This window comes from Plecotus auritus (assembly GCF_963455305.1).
Source record: "Plecotus auritus genome assembly, chromosome: 4".
Classification (NCBI taxonomy): Eukaryota; Metazoa; Chordata; class Mammalia; order Chiroptera; family Vespertilionidae; genus Plecotus; species Plecotus auritus.
In genome coordinates this window covers 132000600-132018789 of record NC_137775.1, presented here as the reverse complement: position 1 = coordinate 132018789, position 18190 = coordinate 132000600, and the positions used below count along the sequence as shown (strand labels likewise).

Here is an 18190-nt window from a genome sequence, read left to right as displayed (position 1 = left end):
TTTCTTTCAGTCTTATAGTTTATAGTTCAGTCTTGTAGTTTTCAGAATACTGGTGTTTCACATCTTTGGTTAAATTTATTTCAAGGTATTTTATGCTTTTTGATGCAATTGTAAGTGCGATTGTTTTCTTAATTTCTCCTTTCAATTTTTTTGGTATTGGTGTGTAGAAATGCAACAGATTTTTGTATATTGATTCTGAATTCTGCAAATTTACTGAATTTGTTTATTCTAATAATTTTTTTGGTGGCTTCTTAAGGTTCTCTCTATATACTCTCATGTCATCCTATATAATAAAAGCGTAATATGCAAATTGACCGAACGGTGGAATGACCGGTGGGTGGGTGGGGGGGTGCGGTGAGCAGGCGGCACCAGGCCAGCCAAGGTGCGTGCCAGCAGGCAGAGGGAGGGGATGGCGATGGGGGGGTGGGCAGCGGTGACCAGTGGCGGTGGAGGGGCAATGCGGGGGCCGGGGATGGCCGGCGCTGTCCCCTGATCGGCCCATCCCAATTGCCTCCTGCAGAGGGAGACTGGCGGCAGCGGCGAGGTGACAGTGGTGGTGCCATTCCCTGATTGGCCTGTCCTGGTCGCCTCCCGCAGAGGGAGGCTGGCTGCGGCAGTGGCGGGGTGACAGGGGCGGCGCTGTTCCTTGATCGGCTGCCCTGGTCGCTTCCAGCAGAGGGAGGCCAAGCTGCGGCTTAGGACATCCCCTGAGGGCTCCTGGACTGTGAGAGGGCATAGGCCAGGCTGTGGGACCCCCCAAGTGCACGAAAATTCTAGTCTCTAAATAATGAGAGTTTTACTTCATTCAGACTCAGGTGCCTTTTATTTCTTTTTCTTGTCAGATTGCTGTGGCTAGGACTTCTAATACTATTTTGAATAGAAGTGGTGAGTAGTGGACATTCTTATCTTGTTTCTTTTTGTTTTTCACCATTGAGTATATTAGCTGTCAGTTTGTCATAAATATCCATTTTTTTTAACATATGTTCCTCTATGTCCAGTTTGTTGAGAGTTTTTATCATAGAAGGATGTTGAATTTTTTCAGATGCTTTTTCTGCATTTTTTGAGGTGATCATATGGTTTTATGCTCTATTTTGTTAGTGTGATGTATCAGATTGATTGATTTACAGATGTTGAACAATTCTTGCATCCCTGGGATTAATCCTACTTGGTCATAGTGTATAATCCTTTTGATATATTGTTGAATGGATTTTTGCATCTATGTTCAAGAATATTGACTGGTAATTTTCTTTTTTTGTAATGGCCTTTGTCTGGTTTTGGCATTAAGGCAGTGGTCGGCAAACTGCGGCTCACGAGCCACATACAGCTCTTTGGCCCCTAGAGTGTGGCTCTTCCACAAAATATCACGTGTGGGCGTGCACGTACAGTGCGATTGAAACTTCGTAGCCCATGCGCAGAAGTCAGTTTTCGGCTCTCAAAAGAAATTTCAGTCGTACTGTTGATATTTGGCTCTGTTAACTAATGAGTTTGCCAACCACTGTATTAAGGTAATGCTGGCTTCATAAAATGATTTTTTTCCTTCTCTTTTTAATGTATATTTTTGGAAAAAAATTAAATTGATTTTGAGAGAGGGAGAGAGAGAAAGAGAGATCAATTTGTTGTCTCATTTATGCATTCATTGGTTGATTCCTGTATGTGTCCTGACCAGGGATGGAACTCCCAAACCTGGTGTCTTGGGGTGACATTTAAAAAAATAGTTTAAGAAGGGTAAGTATTAATTATTTGTCTCATGGGAGTACTTGCTCTCTGTATATGTGTATACTTGAGTTTGGTCATGGGAGAGGGCGAATTCAGGGTCCTCCTATGCTGCTGTCATCTTGGACTTCCACTTTTTTTTTGGTATTAGTTTACTTTCCTTACAGTAACATTAGTGTTTTCTAGTTGTCATATACTTTCTAAAATATGATAGTGACACAAAATAAACTTAGTATCATTTTTAGTGGTTCTTAACATTTCATTATGTTTCTGGTGGGAATGCAATGCATGTATTACCATGTTGATTGGGTTGATGGCTGATCTTGTGGGTCGGATGTAAAGTCTCTCTCTTTTTTTTAAACCCTAGAGGCCCAGTGCATGTAATTTGTGCACAGGTAGGGTCCCTAGTGGCTGCCAGCTGCAGGCCGGGGCCTCCCTTCCCCCGGCTGCCTGCCGCTGCTGCTGGCCGGCCTCTGTTCCCCTGGCTGCAGGCCCTATCGCCAAAGCCTGCCATGTTCCTTACCACCCCCTGGTGGTCAGCACACGTGTAACTCCCGGTCAGCCGGACTCCGGCTCGTAGGGACAATATGCATATTAGCCTTTTATTATATAGGATACTTCTTTATTGATTTCAGAGAGGAAGGGAGAAGGAGAGAGAGATAGAAACATCAATGATGAGAGAGAAGCATTGATCGGCTGCCTCCTGCACACCCCCTACTGAGGATCAAGCCCCCAACCCAGGCATGTGCCCTTGGCCGGAATCAAACCCGGGACCCTTCAGTCTGCAGGCCGACACTCTATCCACTGAGCCAAGCCGGCTAGGGCTAAAGTCTCTTTTTTCTTCATGGGTTCATATCTGTCACTCTCAAAGCTTCCTGGTAAGTTGAAGGTGATAAGGTGTTGGCCTCCTTGGGTAGGAAAACTTTCCCCCATTGGACATCTGAATATTTCTCAATTTTTGATGATCTACAATTCTACATAGAGCATTAATTTACCTTTTGTTGTTGTTAATCTTCACTTGAGGACATTTTTACCATTTATTTTTTATTTTTAAAGAGAGTGGAAGGGGTGGAGGAAAGAGAGAAAGACAGACATCAATGTGAGAGAGTCACATTGACTGGTTGCCTCCTCCCACACCCTACAATGCAGGTATGTGCCCTTGGCCAGGAATCGAACCCTTGACCCTTTGGTATGCAGGTCGATATTCTAACCACTGAGCAACACTGGCCAGGACAATAGTTTACCCTTTTTTAAAAAAATTGATTTTGGAGCAGAAGGGAGAGGGAGAGATGAGAATCATTGATCGGCTGCCTTCTGCACGTCTCCTACTGGGCATGGAGCCCAAAACCTGGGCATATGCCCTGACCAGGAATTGAACCGTGACCTCCTGGTTCATAAGTTGAGGTTCAGCCACTGAGCTACAATGGCTGGGTTAGTTTACCTTTATAACTGAGTGTGATTTTGATCCAGTAGAGGTATTTATCCTCTTAAGGCAGGGGTGGGGCATATTCTGCCCATGAACTGTATGAGGCCCTCAAAATCATTTGGTCTGGCCCTGCCAAGGCATTATGGGTGAGTTAATTAAATGTTTGACCAAATAATGCAGGTTAATTTTTAAGATGATAATTTTGTATGACCTGAGAATGATGTTCTAAATATCCAAATGACCCTATGACAGGAAGAAAGGCTCTCCACCCCTGCTCTAAGGGTATTAGGAATACAAGCATTTTAATCAGTCATGCCAACATTAATGAATTTTAATCAGATTATCTTCTGTGGAAAATTACATTACATCACTTAAGTTTATTGGTTAGTTATCCACATCATAACATTAAACTTTTTCAGACTTTCTTTTTTTCTTTTTTTTTTAAAATATATATATTTTATTGGTTTTTTACAGAGAGTAAGGGAAAGGGGGAGGGAGTTAGAAACACCATGAGAGAGAAATATCAATCAGCTGCCTCCTGCACACCCCCTACTGGGGATGTGCCCACAACCAAGGTACATGCCCTTGACCGGAATCGAACCTGGGACCCTTGAGTCCGAAGGCCAATGCTCTATCCACTGAGCCAAACTGGTTAGGGCCAGACTTTCTTTTTCCAGTATTCTTTTACTCATTATTTTTACTAAGACCGATTCTTTTCCTTTTACATCTAGAATGAACATTTAATTTGATTAGATTTTGTTTTTAATTAAGTTTACAGATTATAGCTTTGGTATTTATTAGTTTTTATTTGTGAACTTATACCAAATTCAGTTTGTCTACATATTGCACACTGAAATCTTGTTTAGAAAAGTTGACTCATCAGTTTTTAGACAGCAGCATATTTTGTGCAGTTTTAGTCTTGGACTGCCAATTTTGTTGATTAACTGTGCATTTATATTATAGATTGGCAAAAAGACTGATGTTTCATTTTTTAGCTAATCTGTGAGAAAATTTTAAGCATTTCTCTTTGATATTATAAGACTGCTAACTCTAATGTCACATTCAGTGAGTCTCAGACTTCTTCTTTCAATTCTTTTGCTTTTCAGTTGCCTTCACCCTAAAAGTACTGGCTGGTCTCCTTTATTTTGGAGGCTTCCTGTTCCAGTGATGTGATTTTAAAATGAAGTTTTCTTTTTGCAAGTGACTTATCCTTATCTTTGGTAAAATTTTGTTCTGTAGTTGTCTTTGGTAATACCTGTGTAGTACAGCAAGGCAATTTGGGTGTCGTAATATAGATCTTCATACTGATTTAAACCAGACCTCAGCTTGTTTAAATTGACTGATAAATTGTATTAACTGTACTCTCAAGTGCTAGCCAGACAAGTCGAAATACCTTACATTGCTTTTAGTTAAATTATTTGCTTAAGCTGTATTTCTAATCATGAAATTATTGGAGCAGAGGATAGTACCATCATTATGAATTTTGCATAGTATAGATTTTCAAAAGAATTGAACCAATTTGTAGTGCCATCAGCACAGTATAAGCAACTCAGTTTTCAATATATTTTCTTTAGAGTTAGTTATCACTATTTTTAAATGTTTACTTAGCTAGGTAGGAGGAAAATTGTCTCTTGGAGTTGCTTTAATTTACATTTTCATTTTCTTTGTATAGAAATGTAATAGGAACAACAAATCTACAGCAGGGTTGGAAAATGTTTACTCTTAACCAGAGCTTTTGATTATGCTACTTTCTATTCACTACATTAATGCATTGAATCAAAACCTATTTAATAATTAAGATTGGTTATTAGCATGATGAAATAAGAGTATTCCTGGAAGAAAAGTCGTTAAGTACTATTGTACTCTTGTAACAGAGGAATTCTTTTGTCTTATATCCCCCTAGCTTCTGAATAGAATAATGTGCTATTTTAATCCTGCAGTTTGACAGTCACTGTGCTTAAATCTCTGTGTGTCTGCTCAGTTCAGTCAATTAAAAAACACACTGTTTATTTCTTTGCCAAGTTAGTAATGCCACAATATATTTTGCAGGGGAATGAATAAAAGCTATTTTTGTCATGTTTTAATAGTTTCTCTTTATATTTTAGTCAGCCAAAAATAGTAGTGTAGCCCAACTTTTCCTTACTGTTTTTTTAAAAATATATATATTTTTATTGATTTTTTGCAGAGATGAAGGGAGAGGGATAGAGAGTTAGAAACATCGATGAGAGAGAAACATCGATCAGTTGCCTCCTGCACACCCCCTAAAGGGGATGTGCCCGAAACCAAGGTACATACCCTTGAGAGGAATCGAACCTAGGACCCTTCAGTCCACAGGGCGATGCTCTATCCACTGAGCCAAACCAGTCAGGGCCTTACTGTTCTTTTTTTAAAAATTAAATATATTTTTATTGATTTCAGAGAGAGAGAGAGAGAGAGAGAGAGAGAGAGAGAGAGAGGGAGAGAGAGAGAGAGAGAAACATCAGTGGTGAGAGAAAATCATTGATTGGCTGCCTCCTGAACACCTCCTACTGGGGGCTGAGCCCACAATTGCCACAATGGTGAATCAAACCATGATCTCCTGGTTCATAGGTCGATGCTCAGCCACTGAGCCACACCATGTGGACTTACTGTTTTTAAATACAGTTTTAAAGCTGTAAGCAGTTTAACTATGATAATTTAGAAATCTTTTAAAATAATCTTTTATTTTATTTTATTTTATTTTATTTTATTTTATTTTATTTTATTTTATTTTATTTTATTTTAAATAAATCTTTATTCAGATTATTACAATTATTTCTCCTTTTCCCCCCCATAGCTCCCCTCCACCCATTTCCCACCCCACCTTCTGCCCTTACCTCCCCACCACTGTCCTCATCCATAGGTGTATGATTTTTGTCCAGTCTCTTCATGAACCCCCCATACCCCTTTCCCCCTGAGAATTATCAGTCCACTCCCTTTCTATGCCCCTGATTCTATTATATTCACCAGATTATTCTGTTCCTCAGGTTTTTAATTCACTTGATTTTTAGGTTCACTTGTTGATAGATATGTATTTGTTGTTCATAATTTTTCTCTTTACTTTTTTCTTCTTCCTCTTCTTTAAGAATACCTTTCAGCATTTCATATAATACTGGTTTGGTGGTGATGAACTCCTTTAGCTTTTTCTTGTCTGTGAAACTCTTTATCTGCCCTTCAATTTTGAATGATAGCTTTGCTGGGTAGAGTAATCTTGGTTGTAGGTTCTTCCTATTCATCACATTGAAAATTTCTTGCCACTCCCGTCTGGCCTGCATAGTTTCTGTTGAGAAGTCAGCTGACAGTCGTATGGGTGCTCCCTTGTATGTAACTAACTGTTTTTCTCTTGCTGCTTTTAATATTCTCTCTTTGTCTTTTGCTCTTGGCATTTTAATTATGATGTGTCTTGGTGTGGTCCTCTTTGGATTCCTTTTGTTTGGGGTTCTGTGCGCTTCCTGGACTTGTAAGTCTATTTCTTTCACCAGGTGGGGGAAGTTTTCGATCATTATTTCTTCAAATAGGTTTTCAGTATCTTGCTCTCTCTCTTCTTCTGGCACCCCCATAATTCTGATGTTGGTACGCTTGAAGTTGTCCCAGAGTCTTCTTACATTATCTTCAACTTTTTGGATTTTTTTTTTTTGCTTTTTGCTTTTTCGGTTGAGTGTTTTTTGCTTCTTTGTATTTCAATTCTTTGACTTGATTTTTGTGTTCCTCTTGTCTGTTTTGGGGTCTCTGTATAATATTTTTTATTTCAGTCAGTGTATGTTTAATTTCTAGTTGGTCCTTTTTCATATCTTCGAGAGTCTCGTTATATTTATCGGCCTTTTCTAAGATATTCTTAAAAAGCCTTATAACCGTGGTTTTGAATTCTATATCCAGTCGTTTGTTTTCCTCCATTTCTTTCGTTTGTGATCTGATTCTTTGACCCCGCATTTTCACTGATTCCCTGAGTTGGTAAGGTAGATTTGTGTGCTAGGTTTCCAATATGGCCCAGTGGGTCTGCCTCCCCAGTTAACCTGAGGTGGACACTCTTGGTGCACCCCTTTGTGGACTGTGTGTACAGCCTTGTTGTAATTAAGTCTTGATTGTTGTTGGTATCACTGGGAGGAATTGATCTCCAGGCCAGTTGGCTGTGAGGAACAGCTGTGACTATGCTGGGAGAAGTTCGGTGTTGGAGACAGCCTTATAGGATTAGACTTGGCAAATTGCAATAGCCTCTGTGCTCAGCTTGGATGTGGTGGAGTCTCAGTCTTGGCTTCCCGTCAGCCTTGCCCTCGCGCGCACGTGCGTGCCTTCAGACCTCTGCCTTCCCGGCTCCCGAGTCTTCGCCCGAGAGTCCAGACTCGCCCCACAAGAGCGTGGGTCCCCAGGGGCTCGCCTGGAACTGGGGTTCACTGCAGTCAGAACTGGGGCTCAGTGCAGTCAGGAGCCTCTGACTCTCTTCCACTAGGGAAAGCCTGTGGCAACCTCCGCAGCCTTTGTGCGCACTGGCACGCGCGCGCCTTCAGTCCTCCGCCTTCCCCGGCTCCCGAGTCTCCGCCCGAGAGTCCAGACTCCCCCACAAGACCGTGGGTCCCCAGGGGCTCGCCTGGAACTGGGGTTCACTGCAGTCAGAACTGGGGCTCAGTGCAGTCAGGAGCCTCTGACTCCCTTCCACTAGGGAAAGCCTGTGGCAACCTCCGCAGCCTTTGTGCGCACTGGCACGCGCGCGCTTTCAGTCCTCCGCCTTCCCCGGCTCCCAAGTCTCCGCCCGAGAGTCCAGACTCCCCCCGTAAGAGCGTGGGTCCCCAGGGGCTCGCCCGGAACTGGGGTTTAGTGCAGTCAGAACTGGGGTTCAGTGCGGTCAGGGGCTTCCTTCCCCCTTCCGCCAGAGAAAGTCAGCCAGGCTCTCAGCCGCCCTTCCTCTCAGCGCGCACAAAGACCCTTTGCCGTACCTCCAATTCTCTGTGAGCTTTTCTCTTTCCTTCTAGTTGTAGAATTTTCACTCAGCCAGCTTTCCTGTGGTTCTGGATGGTGTCCGTTCTGTCTTTTAGTTGTAGTTTTGAAATTGTTGTGCAAGGCAGCAGTTTAGGTGTTTACCTATGCCGCCATCTTGGTTTCTCCCTAAAATAATCTTTTAAATTAAGCATTTCACCAGTTCATTTGTTAGAAGACAAGGAACACTTTAATAGGTTAACTGAATATTTTTATGTACTTTTCCACTTATGACACTTTTATGACTCTTATTCAAACCTCCAAGTCAACGATTTTATTAAAACATGGTTGTAAGGCAGGTTTATCACTCTTTTTTAAACATGTCAATAAGAAACTGTAATCGCATCTTTTAAAAGATTTTTTTTCCTTTTTTTTTTATTGTCTAAAGTTTTACATAAGTCTCTTTTCTCCCCAATTGACCCCTCCAACCCCCAACCATTCCCACCCCGGGCAAGCCCCCACCGCCCCAGTGTCTGTGTCCATTGGTTATGCTAATATGCATGCATACAAGTCCTTTGGTTGCTCTCTAACCACCCCCTCCCCTAACATTTGTCTCTGGATCTATTCTTGTTCATCAAATTATGTTGATCATTATATCCCACATATGAGTGAGATCATGTGATATTTATCTTTCTCCGACTGGCTTATTTCGCTTAGCATAATGCTCTCCAGTTCCATCCATGCTGTTGCAAATGGTAAAAGTTCCTTCTTTTTTACAACGGCATTGTATTTCATTGTGTAGATGTACCAAAGTTTTTTAATCCACTCTTCTGCTGATGGGCACTTAGGCTGTTTCCAAATCTTAGCTATTGTAAATTGTGCTGCTATGAACATAGGGGTGCATATATCCTTTCTGATTGGTGTTTCTGGTTTCTTGGGATATATTCCTAGAAGTGGGATTACTGGGTCAAATGGGAGTTCCTTTTTTAATTTTTTGAGGAAACGCCATACTGTTTTCCACAGTGACTGCACCAGTCTGCATTCCCACCAGCAGTGCACGAGGTTTCCTTTTTCTCCACATCCTCACCAGCACTTGTAGTTTGTTGATTTGTTGATGATAGCCTTCTGACAGGTGTGAGTTGGTATCCCATTGTTTTGATTTCCATCTCTCAGATTATTAGTGACTTTGAGCATGTTTTCATATGTCTCTGGTCCTTCTGTATGCCCTCTTTTGAAAAGTGTCTATTTAGATCCTTGGCCCATTTTTTGATTGGATCATTTATCTTCCTTTTGTTAAGTTGTATGAGTTCTCTGTAAATTTTGAAGATTAAACCCTTATCAGAAATATCATTGGCAAATATGTTCTCCCATGCAGTGGGCTTTCTTGTTATTTTGTTGATGGTTTCTTTTGCTGTGCAGAAGCTTTTTATTTTGATGTAGTCCCATTTGTTTATTTTCTCCTTAGTCTCCATTGCCCTAGGATAGTGGTTGGCAAACTCATTAGTCAACAGAGCCCAATATCAACAGTACAACGACTGAAATTTCTTTTGAGAGCCAAATTTTTTAAACTTAAACTTCTTCTAACGCCACTTCTTCAAAATAGACTCGTCTAGGTTGTGGTATTTTGTTTAAGAGCCACACTCAAGGGGCCAAAGAGCCGCATGTGGCTCGCGAGCCACAGTTTGCCGACCACGGCCCTAGGAGCTGTGTCTGTAGAACATATGAAAAAATATTTTTTTAAAAATATGTTTTTATTGATTTCAGGGAGAGGAAGAGAAAGGGAGAGGGAGAGAGAGATAGAAACATCAATGAAGAGAGAGAATTGTTGATTGGCTGCTCCTGCTGCCTCCTATTGGAGATCGAACCTGAAATCTGGGCATATGCTCTGACTGGCAATCAAACTTTGACCTCCTGGTTCATGGGTGGACACTCAACCACTTAGCCACACCAACCAGGCTAAAAGATTTTTAACTCTTATTTTGTTTAGAATTTTTTGTAACATGCGAGGTGCATACTTAAAAAAGTTTTTTTCTCTCATTAATTTCTTTTGGTGCCAATCATGTTTTAGGGCTAGTTTGGAAAGGTTGCTTAAGTACTGTGAGATGCTTACTGCTATGACCTGCTTGTAGCGAGGAACATTTAATACAATATGTAGCAAGATCTTGTTTGGCTAGTTAAGTGTGCCTTCCAACTCTGCTAGGTATAGGGACACTGCCTTTAAGGCACTAACATATAGGCCAGGTGAGTGACAAAATTATTCTATATAATAAAGAGCTAATATGCAAATGGTTGTAATGCCCTCACACCGTCACGCCATAAGGCTCAAACATGCAATACTGGGGATAGAGGAATGGGGACCACCCAGGCACAAATGAGCTCGTGAGAGAGGAATGGGGACCATCCAGGTAGTGGCCTGGGAGAGGGACAAGCCGCCCGCCCCGCAGTCCTGGGTGCCAGAGGCTGTGCCTATGGCCCTGGAGAGGGACAAGCCCCATGCTCCATGGTCCTGGGCTCCAGTGGCTGCGCCTGCGGCCCAGGAGAGGGACAAGACGCCTGCCCTATGTTCCCAGGAGCCAGGGGCTGGGGCCCAGGTGAAGCCGCCTGCCCATGGTCCCCTGCCTGGGTCCTGGGTGTGGAGCGAGGCAGAGGTAGTTAGAGGAGATCAGGCCAGCGGGGAAGCAATTAGGGGTGATCAGGCTGGTAGGGGATTGTGAGAGGCAGTCAAACATCCCCCTAGGGGTCCTGGATTGGAGAGGGTGCAGGCTGGGCTGACGGACCCCCCCGCCCCATGCACAAATTTCATGCACAGGGCCTCTAGTCCTATATAATAAAAGCTTAATATGCTAAGTGTCTGGTTGTCCGGTCCACCAATCAAAGTGTAATATTCTAATGATATTCTAAGGCTGCTAACTGTTTGCTATGACATGCACTGATCACCAGGGGGCAGTCGATCGGTGGACCAGTTGCTGTGACGTGCACTGACCACCAGGGGGCAGATGCTCTGACTGGTAGGTTAACTTGCTGCTGGAGTCTGGCCTATCAGGACTGAGCGAGACGGGCCAGACAAGCCCTGGAGTCCTCTTGCAGTCCCTCCCCCACTGGCCAATCTCCCGCGTCCCTCCCCGGCCCCAGTTTTGCACCATTGGGGGTCCCTTGGCCTGGCCTGCTTCCTCTCGCAATCTGGGAACCCTCGGGGGATGTCAGCCAGTTTTGGCCTGATCCCGCAGGCCAGGCCGAGGGACCCCACTGGTGCACGAAATCGTGCACCAGGCCTCCAGTTTTACATAATTGGAATAATTTTGTGACTGGTTTCTTGTACTTAGCATAATGCTTCTGAGATTTGTCCATGTTATATCTATCAGCAGTTCCTTTTTATTGCTGAGTAGTATTGAATTATTCCATTGAATGAATATACCATGGTTTATTTATCCATTCACATGATGATGGACATTTTGGTTGTTTTCATTTTGGCTATTATGAATAAAGCTGCTTATGATCATTCAACTTGACCCAAACTAGTTTTAACAAAAGGAAAATATTTTGAGTCACATAAATGAGAAAGGCTAGGCAGTATCATGCAATCTCAAAGCTTTAAATACAAAATGTGTCTCAGTTAAAAATTTACATTTTGTCTCTGAACTCAGGATATGTTTATTCAAGTGTTCCCCATACCTAGAAGAGTGGCTTGTACGTATTAGATACTCAGTACATGTTTTGATGACTGAATGAATGTTCTTGGGCATCCCTGGGAGTCATTCTTGAAACCTCCTTCTCTTCCTTTTGCAAACATTCAGTTTATCCTCCTGCCGGAATACACTCTTTTTCTCCTATCTTTCAAGTGTTTTTTGTGGTCTTATGCATCCTTTTCCTTCCTGGCTGTCTCTCTACAAGGTTGTAATTACTCAGGCTTTGGTCCTATGTTCTTGTTTCTTTCTCATTGCCCTTCTCTGGGTGGAAGGTAAATTTTAAAAAGGTGAAAAAGGTGTGATATTAGGAGTAAGGCATGGGGTTTTAAGTGATTGTGATATACAGTGAACTACATGCTACTTTGCTACAAGGAGTAAGTAGAAAATACACCAATGTTTTATTATAAACCAAAGTTCAGGGAAAGAAGAGATAAATAAAACGTGAGGAAAAATTTCTAGTAGAATTCTTTCTTGTTTGTTCGAGAATGGGGAAAATATATTATTCCTTTTCTTTCAATCTATAAATTAAGTATGCAAAATATAATCTTAATGTATACACATTAAGTAATCTGTAACAATTTTATTTTTCTAAGCAAACACATGATTTTAAAATATGTAAAGGAAATGAGAAAAAGTGTGCTGCTTGATTCAGTTAAAGCACCAGAATCCTATCTAATAAAAGAGTAATATGCAGATTGACCATCACTCCAACACACAAGATGGCTGCCCTATGTGGTCAAAGATCCTGCTCCCAGGTAGACACAAGATGGCCGCCACAAGATGGCCAGCAGTGGAGGGCAGTTGGGAGGGACCAGGCCTGCAAGGGAGGGCAGTTGGGGGCGACCAGACATGCAGGGAAGGGCAGTTGGGGGGGGGGACCCAGGCCTGCAGGGGAGAGCAGTTAGGGGTGACCAGGCCTGCAGGGGAGGGCAGTTAGGGGTGACCAGGTCTGCGGGGGAGGGCAGTTAGGGGCAAATAGGCTGGCAGGGGAGTGGTTAGACATCAATCAGGCTGGCAGGGGAGTGGTTAGGGGGTGATCAGGCTGGCAGGCAGAAGCAGTTAGGGGCAATCAGGAAGGCAGACAGGTGAGCAGTTGGGAGCCAGCTGTCCTGGATTGTGAGAGGGATGTCCGACTGGGATCAGGCCTAAACAGGCAGTCGGACATCCCTCGAGGGGTTCCAGATTGGAGAGGGTGCAGGTTGGGCTGAGGGACACCACCCCCATGCACAAATTTCGTGTACCGGGCCTCTAGTTTATATATATATATATATATATATATATATATATATATATATATATAGTCTTTGATACTGTCCTTACCTATATATTTTTTTGACATTCAAACTTTCCAGCATTTTTACAACTAAAAAAAATGTTGACTCACATTGATGATGTGGAAAGTTGTGGCAGAATGGAGTAGGCAGAGTTGCACATTAGTTTGCACAGCTATGTTTAGAACATAGCTGATGTATTTTTAAATCTGGAAGTACCTGAAATTTGCCTGTGTAAATAGAGCAAAGGTCATTGAGTCTATAAATTTATTAGTCATTAATTTTTCTCCCCCAAACATCAAACAACAGCAGCAATAGCAGTAGCAATATCATCAATGACTAGTCATTATCATCATCATCAGTATCATCAATGACTAGTACTATGCCTACTACTATATCTGACACATAGGAGGTACCTAATAGGATTGATTGTTTCAAAGTGATGAACTTCAGTTCCCTGGAAAATTCACAGATGGCAAAAAATAAAATAAACTTTACTGCCTAGCTGATGTAGCTCAATGGTTGAGCATCAACCCATGAACCAGGAGGACAAGGTTCTATTTCGGTCAGGGCACATGCACAGGTTGTGGGCTCGATCCCCAGTAGTGGGTGTGCAGGAGGCAGCCAATCAATGATTTTCTCTCATCATTGATGTTTCTATCCTTCTCTCCCTTTCCCTTTCTCTCTCTGAAACCAACAAAAATGTATTTTTAAAAAATTACTAACTATTGAAAGGCTCAGTCCTAGAAATGGAACTGTGTTTAAGGGAGGAGTAAGAGTTTGGCCTAAATATCTAGTCTATTAGGTTGTTGTTGTTTTTTAAATTGAATTTATTTCTTGTCATTAATTTCTTTTTCCAGATATTTAAATATAGCATATAAACCTGCCCCAGCCAATAGTCTTTGTATTGCAGTAATAGAGCTTATTTTTAAGTGTATATACATACATACATATATATACTTAAATTTGTTCTTAAAATTTTTTAAATTTACCTTTAGTTATATAAGTAATGCATTTTTGGAAAAATTCAAACTGTATAAATAAAGCAAAAGTCCCTCTTGCTTGAATCCCACTACCATTTGGATTCCTTAGTGAACTAATTGCTCTGGTCATTATGGCATATATACAGAGTACTTTTGAGATTTTGTACATGCACACAAATAGACACACTTTAAAATAAATTTTTTTTAAAAATATATTTTATTGATTTTTTTACAGAGAGGAAGGGAGAGGGATAGAGAGTTAGAAACATTGATGAGAGAGAAACATCGGTCAGCTGCCTCCTGCACACCTCCTACTGGGGATGTGCCCGCAACCAAGGTACATGCCCTTGACTGGAATCGAACCTGGGACCTTTCAGTCTGCAAGCCGACGCTCTATCCACTGAGCCAAACCGGTTAGGGCTAAAAAATAATTTTTTAAAAATTGACTTTACAGAGAGAGGAAGGGTGAGAGAGAAACATCGATGGGCTGCATCCTTTATACGCCCTGACTGGAGATTAAACCCAAAACCTGGTATGTGCCGTGACTGGGAATTGAACCTGTAACCCTTTTTGGTTCATGGAATAATGCTCCAATCAACTGAGCCACGCCCACTAGGGCCAAATATACACACCTTTTAAAAATATGTTTTTTATTGATTTCATAGAGGAAGGGAGAGGGAGAGAGAGATAGAAACATCAATGTTGAGAGAGAATCATTGATGGGCTGCCTCCCGCATACCCCCGATTGGGTATAAAGCCCGCAACCTGGGCATATGTCCTTGACTGAAATCGAACCTGGGTCCCCCCAGTCTGCAGGCTGATGCTCTATTCACTGAGCCAAACTGGTCAGGGTACACACTTCTTAAAAACTGATGTTTCTATCCTTCTCTCCCTTAGTTTTCCTCAGGTGAGTTTTAGGAAGCTTTCTGCAGTTTTCATCTGATTTTATTTACTAGAGGCCTGGTGCACAAAATTCGTGCATGCGGGGGGGTCCCCTCAACCCAGCCTACACCCTCTCCAATCCAGGACCCCCTTTTTTAAAATTTTGAATACTTTATTGGGATTGTAAGCATTGAAGCTTAGATATTCAGTATAGTAAAACACAGATGATGGGTTTTACCTGAGACTGCATGGTAAAGGGGTTGATTGGAGTTGAACAGGGCAGCTATGTGATGGGCTGGGATAGAGACAGAGTGACGCTGGGTGTTCCATGCCTGGGGGGGGGGGGGCGGTGTGTGTCTTCAGGTAATGGCAAAAGGATGGACAACCTGAGGGAGGGCATCCTGCTAAAGAATGTTTAGGGGGTTACTCAGGAAAGAGAGGAGTTGGACTGCCACAATCAGCATGGGGAGGTTAGTGGGGAGCTGGGGTTGGGATGGCTAATGACCCACAAAGAGCTGCTCACTGGGAACACAGGAGTGTTGGGCAGCCACCTTCAGAGTGCCCATCTTGATGAAGCAAATATAGTACTGGGTAGTATGGCCATCGGGCCAAATGGGCAGGCAGTTTGGGGTAACTTTAAGTCTTTTGGATTTCTGGCCAATCTGGGTTCTCCAATTATGACAGTTTGGCTCTTTGGGCTTTTGTCCAAAGTTTTGAATGGCCCATTCCCTGGGCATTTGCTGACGGACCCTCTGTTTCAAGGATCCATGCCAGCCCTGTCACCAGGGTTCTGAAGCCTTGGGCCTCTAGATGCAGTAACTTCTCTTTAGATTTTTCTAGCTATCTATATAATAAAAACGTAATATTCTAATTAGACCAGACATCCTTCTGGATGTCCTTCCTTCCAGACAAAGCCACAGTAGGCGGGGGCCGAGGCAGAGGTGGCAGAGGTGGCAGAGGTCCGAGGCTGTGGCGGTGATGGCAGGCAGAGACCGGGGCCAAGGCCCTTGCACGAATTTTGTGCATCAGGCCTCTAGTTAATTTATAACACTAAAATTAAGAGCCATTTATTAACATTAGATATCAAAACATTCAGCTTTATTAAATCTTAACAATTTTCTTAAATTTTGGAATCAGAAAGTGTTATTATCACGTTTCCTAAGTAACATTTTATTTTATTCTTACCATTTTCTCTCATATTTAATCTCTTTGAAATACATAGTGCTTAACCAAAGAAGGTTTAATGTACTCACTTTGCATTTTTAGAATTTTTGAGTCAGGAGAGACATTAGAGATTTATCCAATAAAACCTTTTCATTTAACAAAGAAGCGTTAGGTCCATAGAAAGTCAATAACTTGTCCAACTTCTCAAAACAAGTAATTGTAAGAATTGGAGATGTAACCTACAACTTCTGCTATACATACCTTATTTTCTAACCCTTTCTAATATTGAGTCTAATTGAAATAGAGAATGTGCTCAGTATTTGCATGTTTGAAGGTCTTCATTAGTAAGAAAATCTGCCAGATCTGTTGGCCCAAAGTATTTTGCAAAAGGGTCAGAGTGAAGTTTCTTGTGAGAAAGTTTTAAGTCTTTGTTTTAGTTACATGTAGTGGATAATTATCCAGTCTTTTCTTATTCTGTCTCTTCCTTCTCCCCCCTCCTCCTTTTTCTGTGAGCACAGATCTGAGAACTGTAAAGTAGACCTATAATATTAGACCAAAATAGGGAGATTGGACCAAGGGAGATAGGGTCAAACTTGAAAAGGTTAATTATATTTTGTAACTTTCTATGCTGGTTCTGATGTTCCAACACCAGGAACTAGAAACCAAAGGAACCAAAAACAGTAGATTTTAGAAGCATCCCAGACTCTACCAAAGCTGGTAGTTTTAGTTATTGAATTCTCTTTTCATTAATTTTCTAACCTACACCTGCAGAATTTATTTTCAGTTTTTAAAGAACATTTTTCCTTTATCCCTTTTCAAACATTATTTGCTTAGCAATTTTCTTTTTTTTTTACAAAGGAACATCTATATATATAAAAGCCCAGCGACTGAACAGCGGAACAACTGGTTGACCAGTCGCTATGATGCGCACTGACCACCAGGGAGCAGATGCTCAACGCAGGAGCTGCCCCCTGGTGGTCAGTGCACTCCTACAGTGGGAGCGCCGCTCAGCTGACCAGGATGAGTGGCTGCTCCCGCAGTGGGCAGATCTCCGCAGGCCACGCCCCCCACCAGTGCATGAATCCATGCACTGGGCCTCTAGTAAAATATAAAGTGAATATACTGATAAGACAGATATTCTTTCTTTTAAAAATTCTTTGAAATATCACTGGCCTTATCCTTATTGTTTAAATCTTAAGATTTGCTGAAGCTCTTAAAAATCTTTTACTAAAATCCCAAGTTGGTAAGAAAAGACAGTTACTTTTATTTTATTTTTTTAATATATTTTATTAATTTTTACAGAGACGAAGGGATAGAGAGTTAGAAACATCGATGAGAGAGAAACATTGATCAGCTGCCTCCTGTACACCCTCTACTGGGGATGTGCCCGCAACCAAGGTACATGCCCTTGACCGGAATCGAACCCGGGACCCTTCAGTCAGCAGGCCAACGCTCTATCCACTGAGCCAAACCGGTTAGGGCCAGAGTTACTTTTAAATACCATCTTCATTATATTTATTTATTTATTTATTTTTAATTTTTATTTTTTTTTAAAATATTTTATTGATTTTTTACAGAGAGGAAGGGAGAGGGATAGAGAGTTAGAAACATGGATGAGAGAGAAACATGGATTAGCTGCTTCCTGCACACCCCCCACTGGGGATGTACCCGCAACCAAGGTACATGCCCTTGACCAGAATCGAACCTGGGACCTGTGAGTCCCCAGGCCGATGCTCCATCCATTGAGCCAAACCCGTCAGGGCCCATCTTCATTATATTTAAAGGTGACTGCTTGGTTCAACCAATGAGTCACACCAGCTGGGCCCTTTTTAAAACACACACACACACACACACACACACACACACACACACACACACACGAAATATGTAGTTGATTCTGTATAGGTGCACAAAACTTTATATATTAGAATATGGGATTGTGGGTGGCAGACCTTTTTTTCTAATTGTTGCTTTCTTGTAATTACTAATTAAACTTGAAATAGATTTTTAAGTCACAAAGAGAATAAATATATTAATATCTAAAATAGTATTAGAAATATGGATACTTCTTTGAAACTTAGAAGTCTTTAGACAAAGAAAACAGAACTGCTGTCAAAATCCTCTCAATGCATTATC

The 18190-nt window shown here is 41.8% G+C and overlaps 1 protein-coding gene across 13 annotated transcripts in view; it reads left to right on the top strand.

The window, feature by feature from the left end:
* CNOT4 (CCR4-NOT transcription complex subunit 4) overlaps nucleotides 1–18190 on the top strand; it is a 162892-nt gene that overhangs the window by 40180 nt on the left and 104522 nt on the right. For 6 of the 13 annotated variants that reach the window (XM_080665734.1, XM_080665738.1, XM_080665736.1 and 3 more), the window contains exon 2: nucleotides 843–885. The exons of the other annotated variants lie outside the window; for them this stretch is intronic. The gene's annotated coding sequence lies outside the window, so the exon portion shown is untranslated. The remainder of the gene's footprint in view (nucleotides 1–842; nucleotides 886–18190) is intronic. 13 annotated transcript variants of the gene reach the window in all.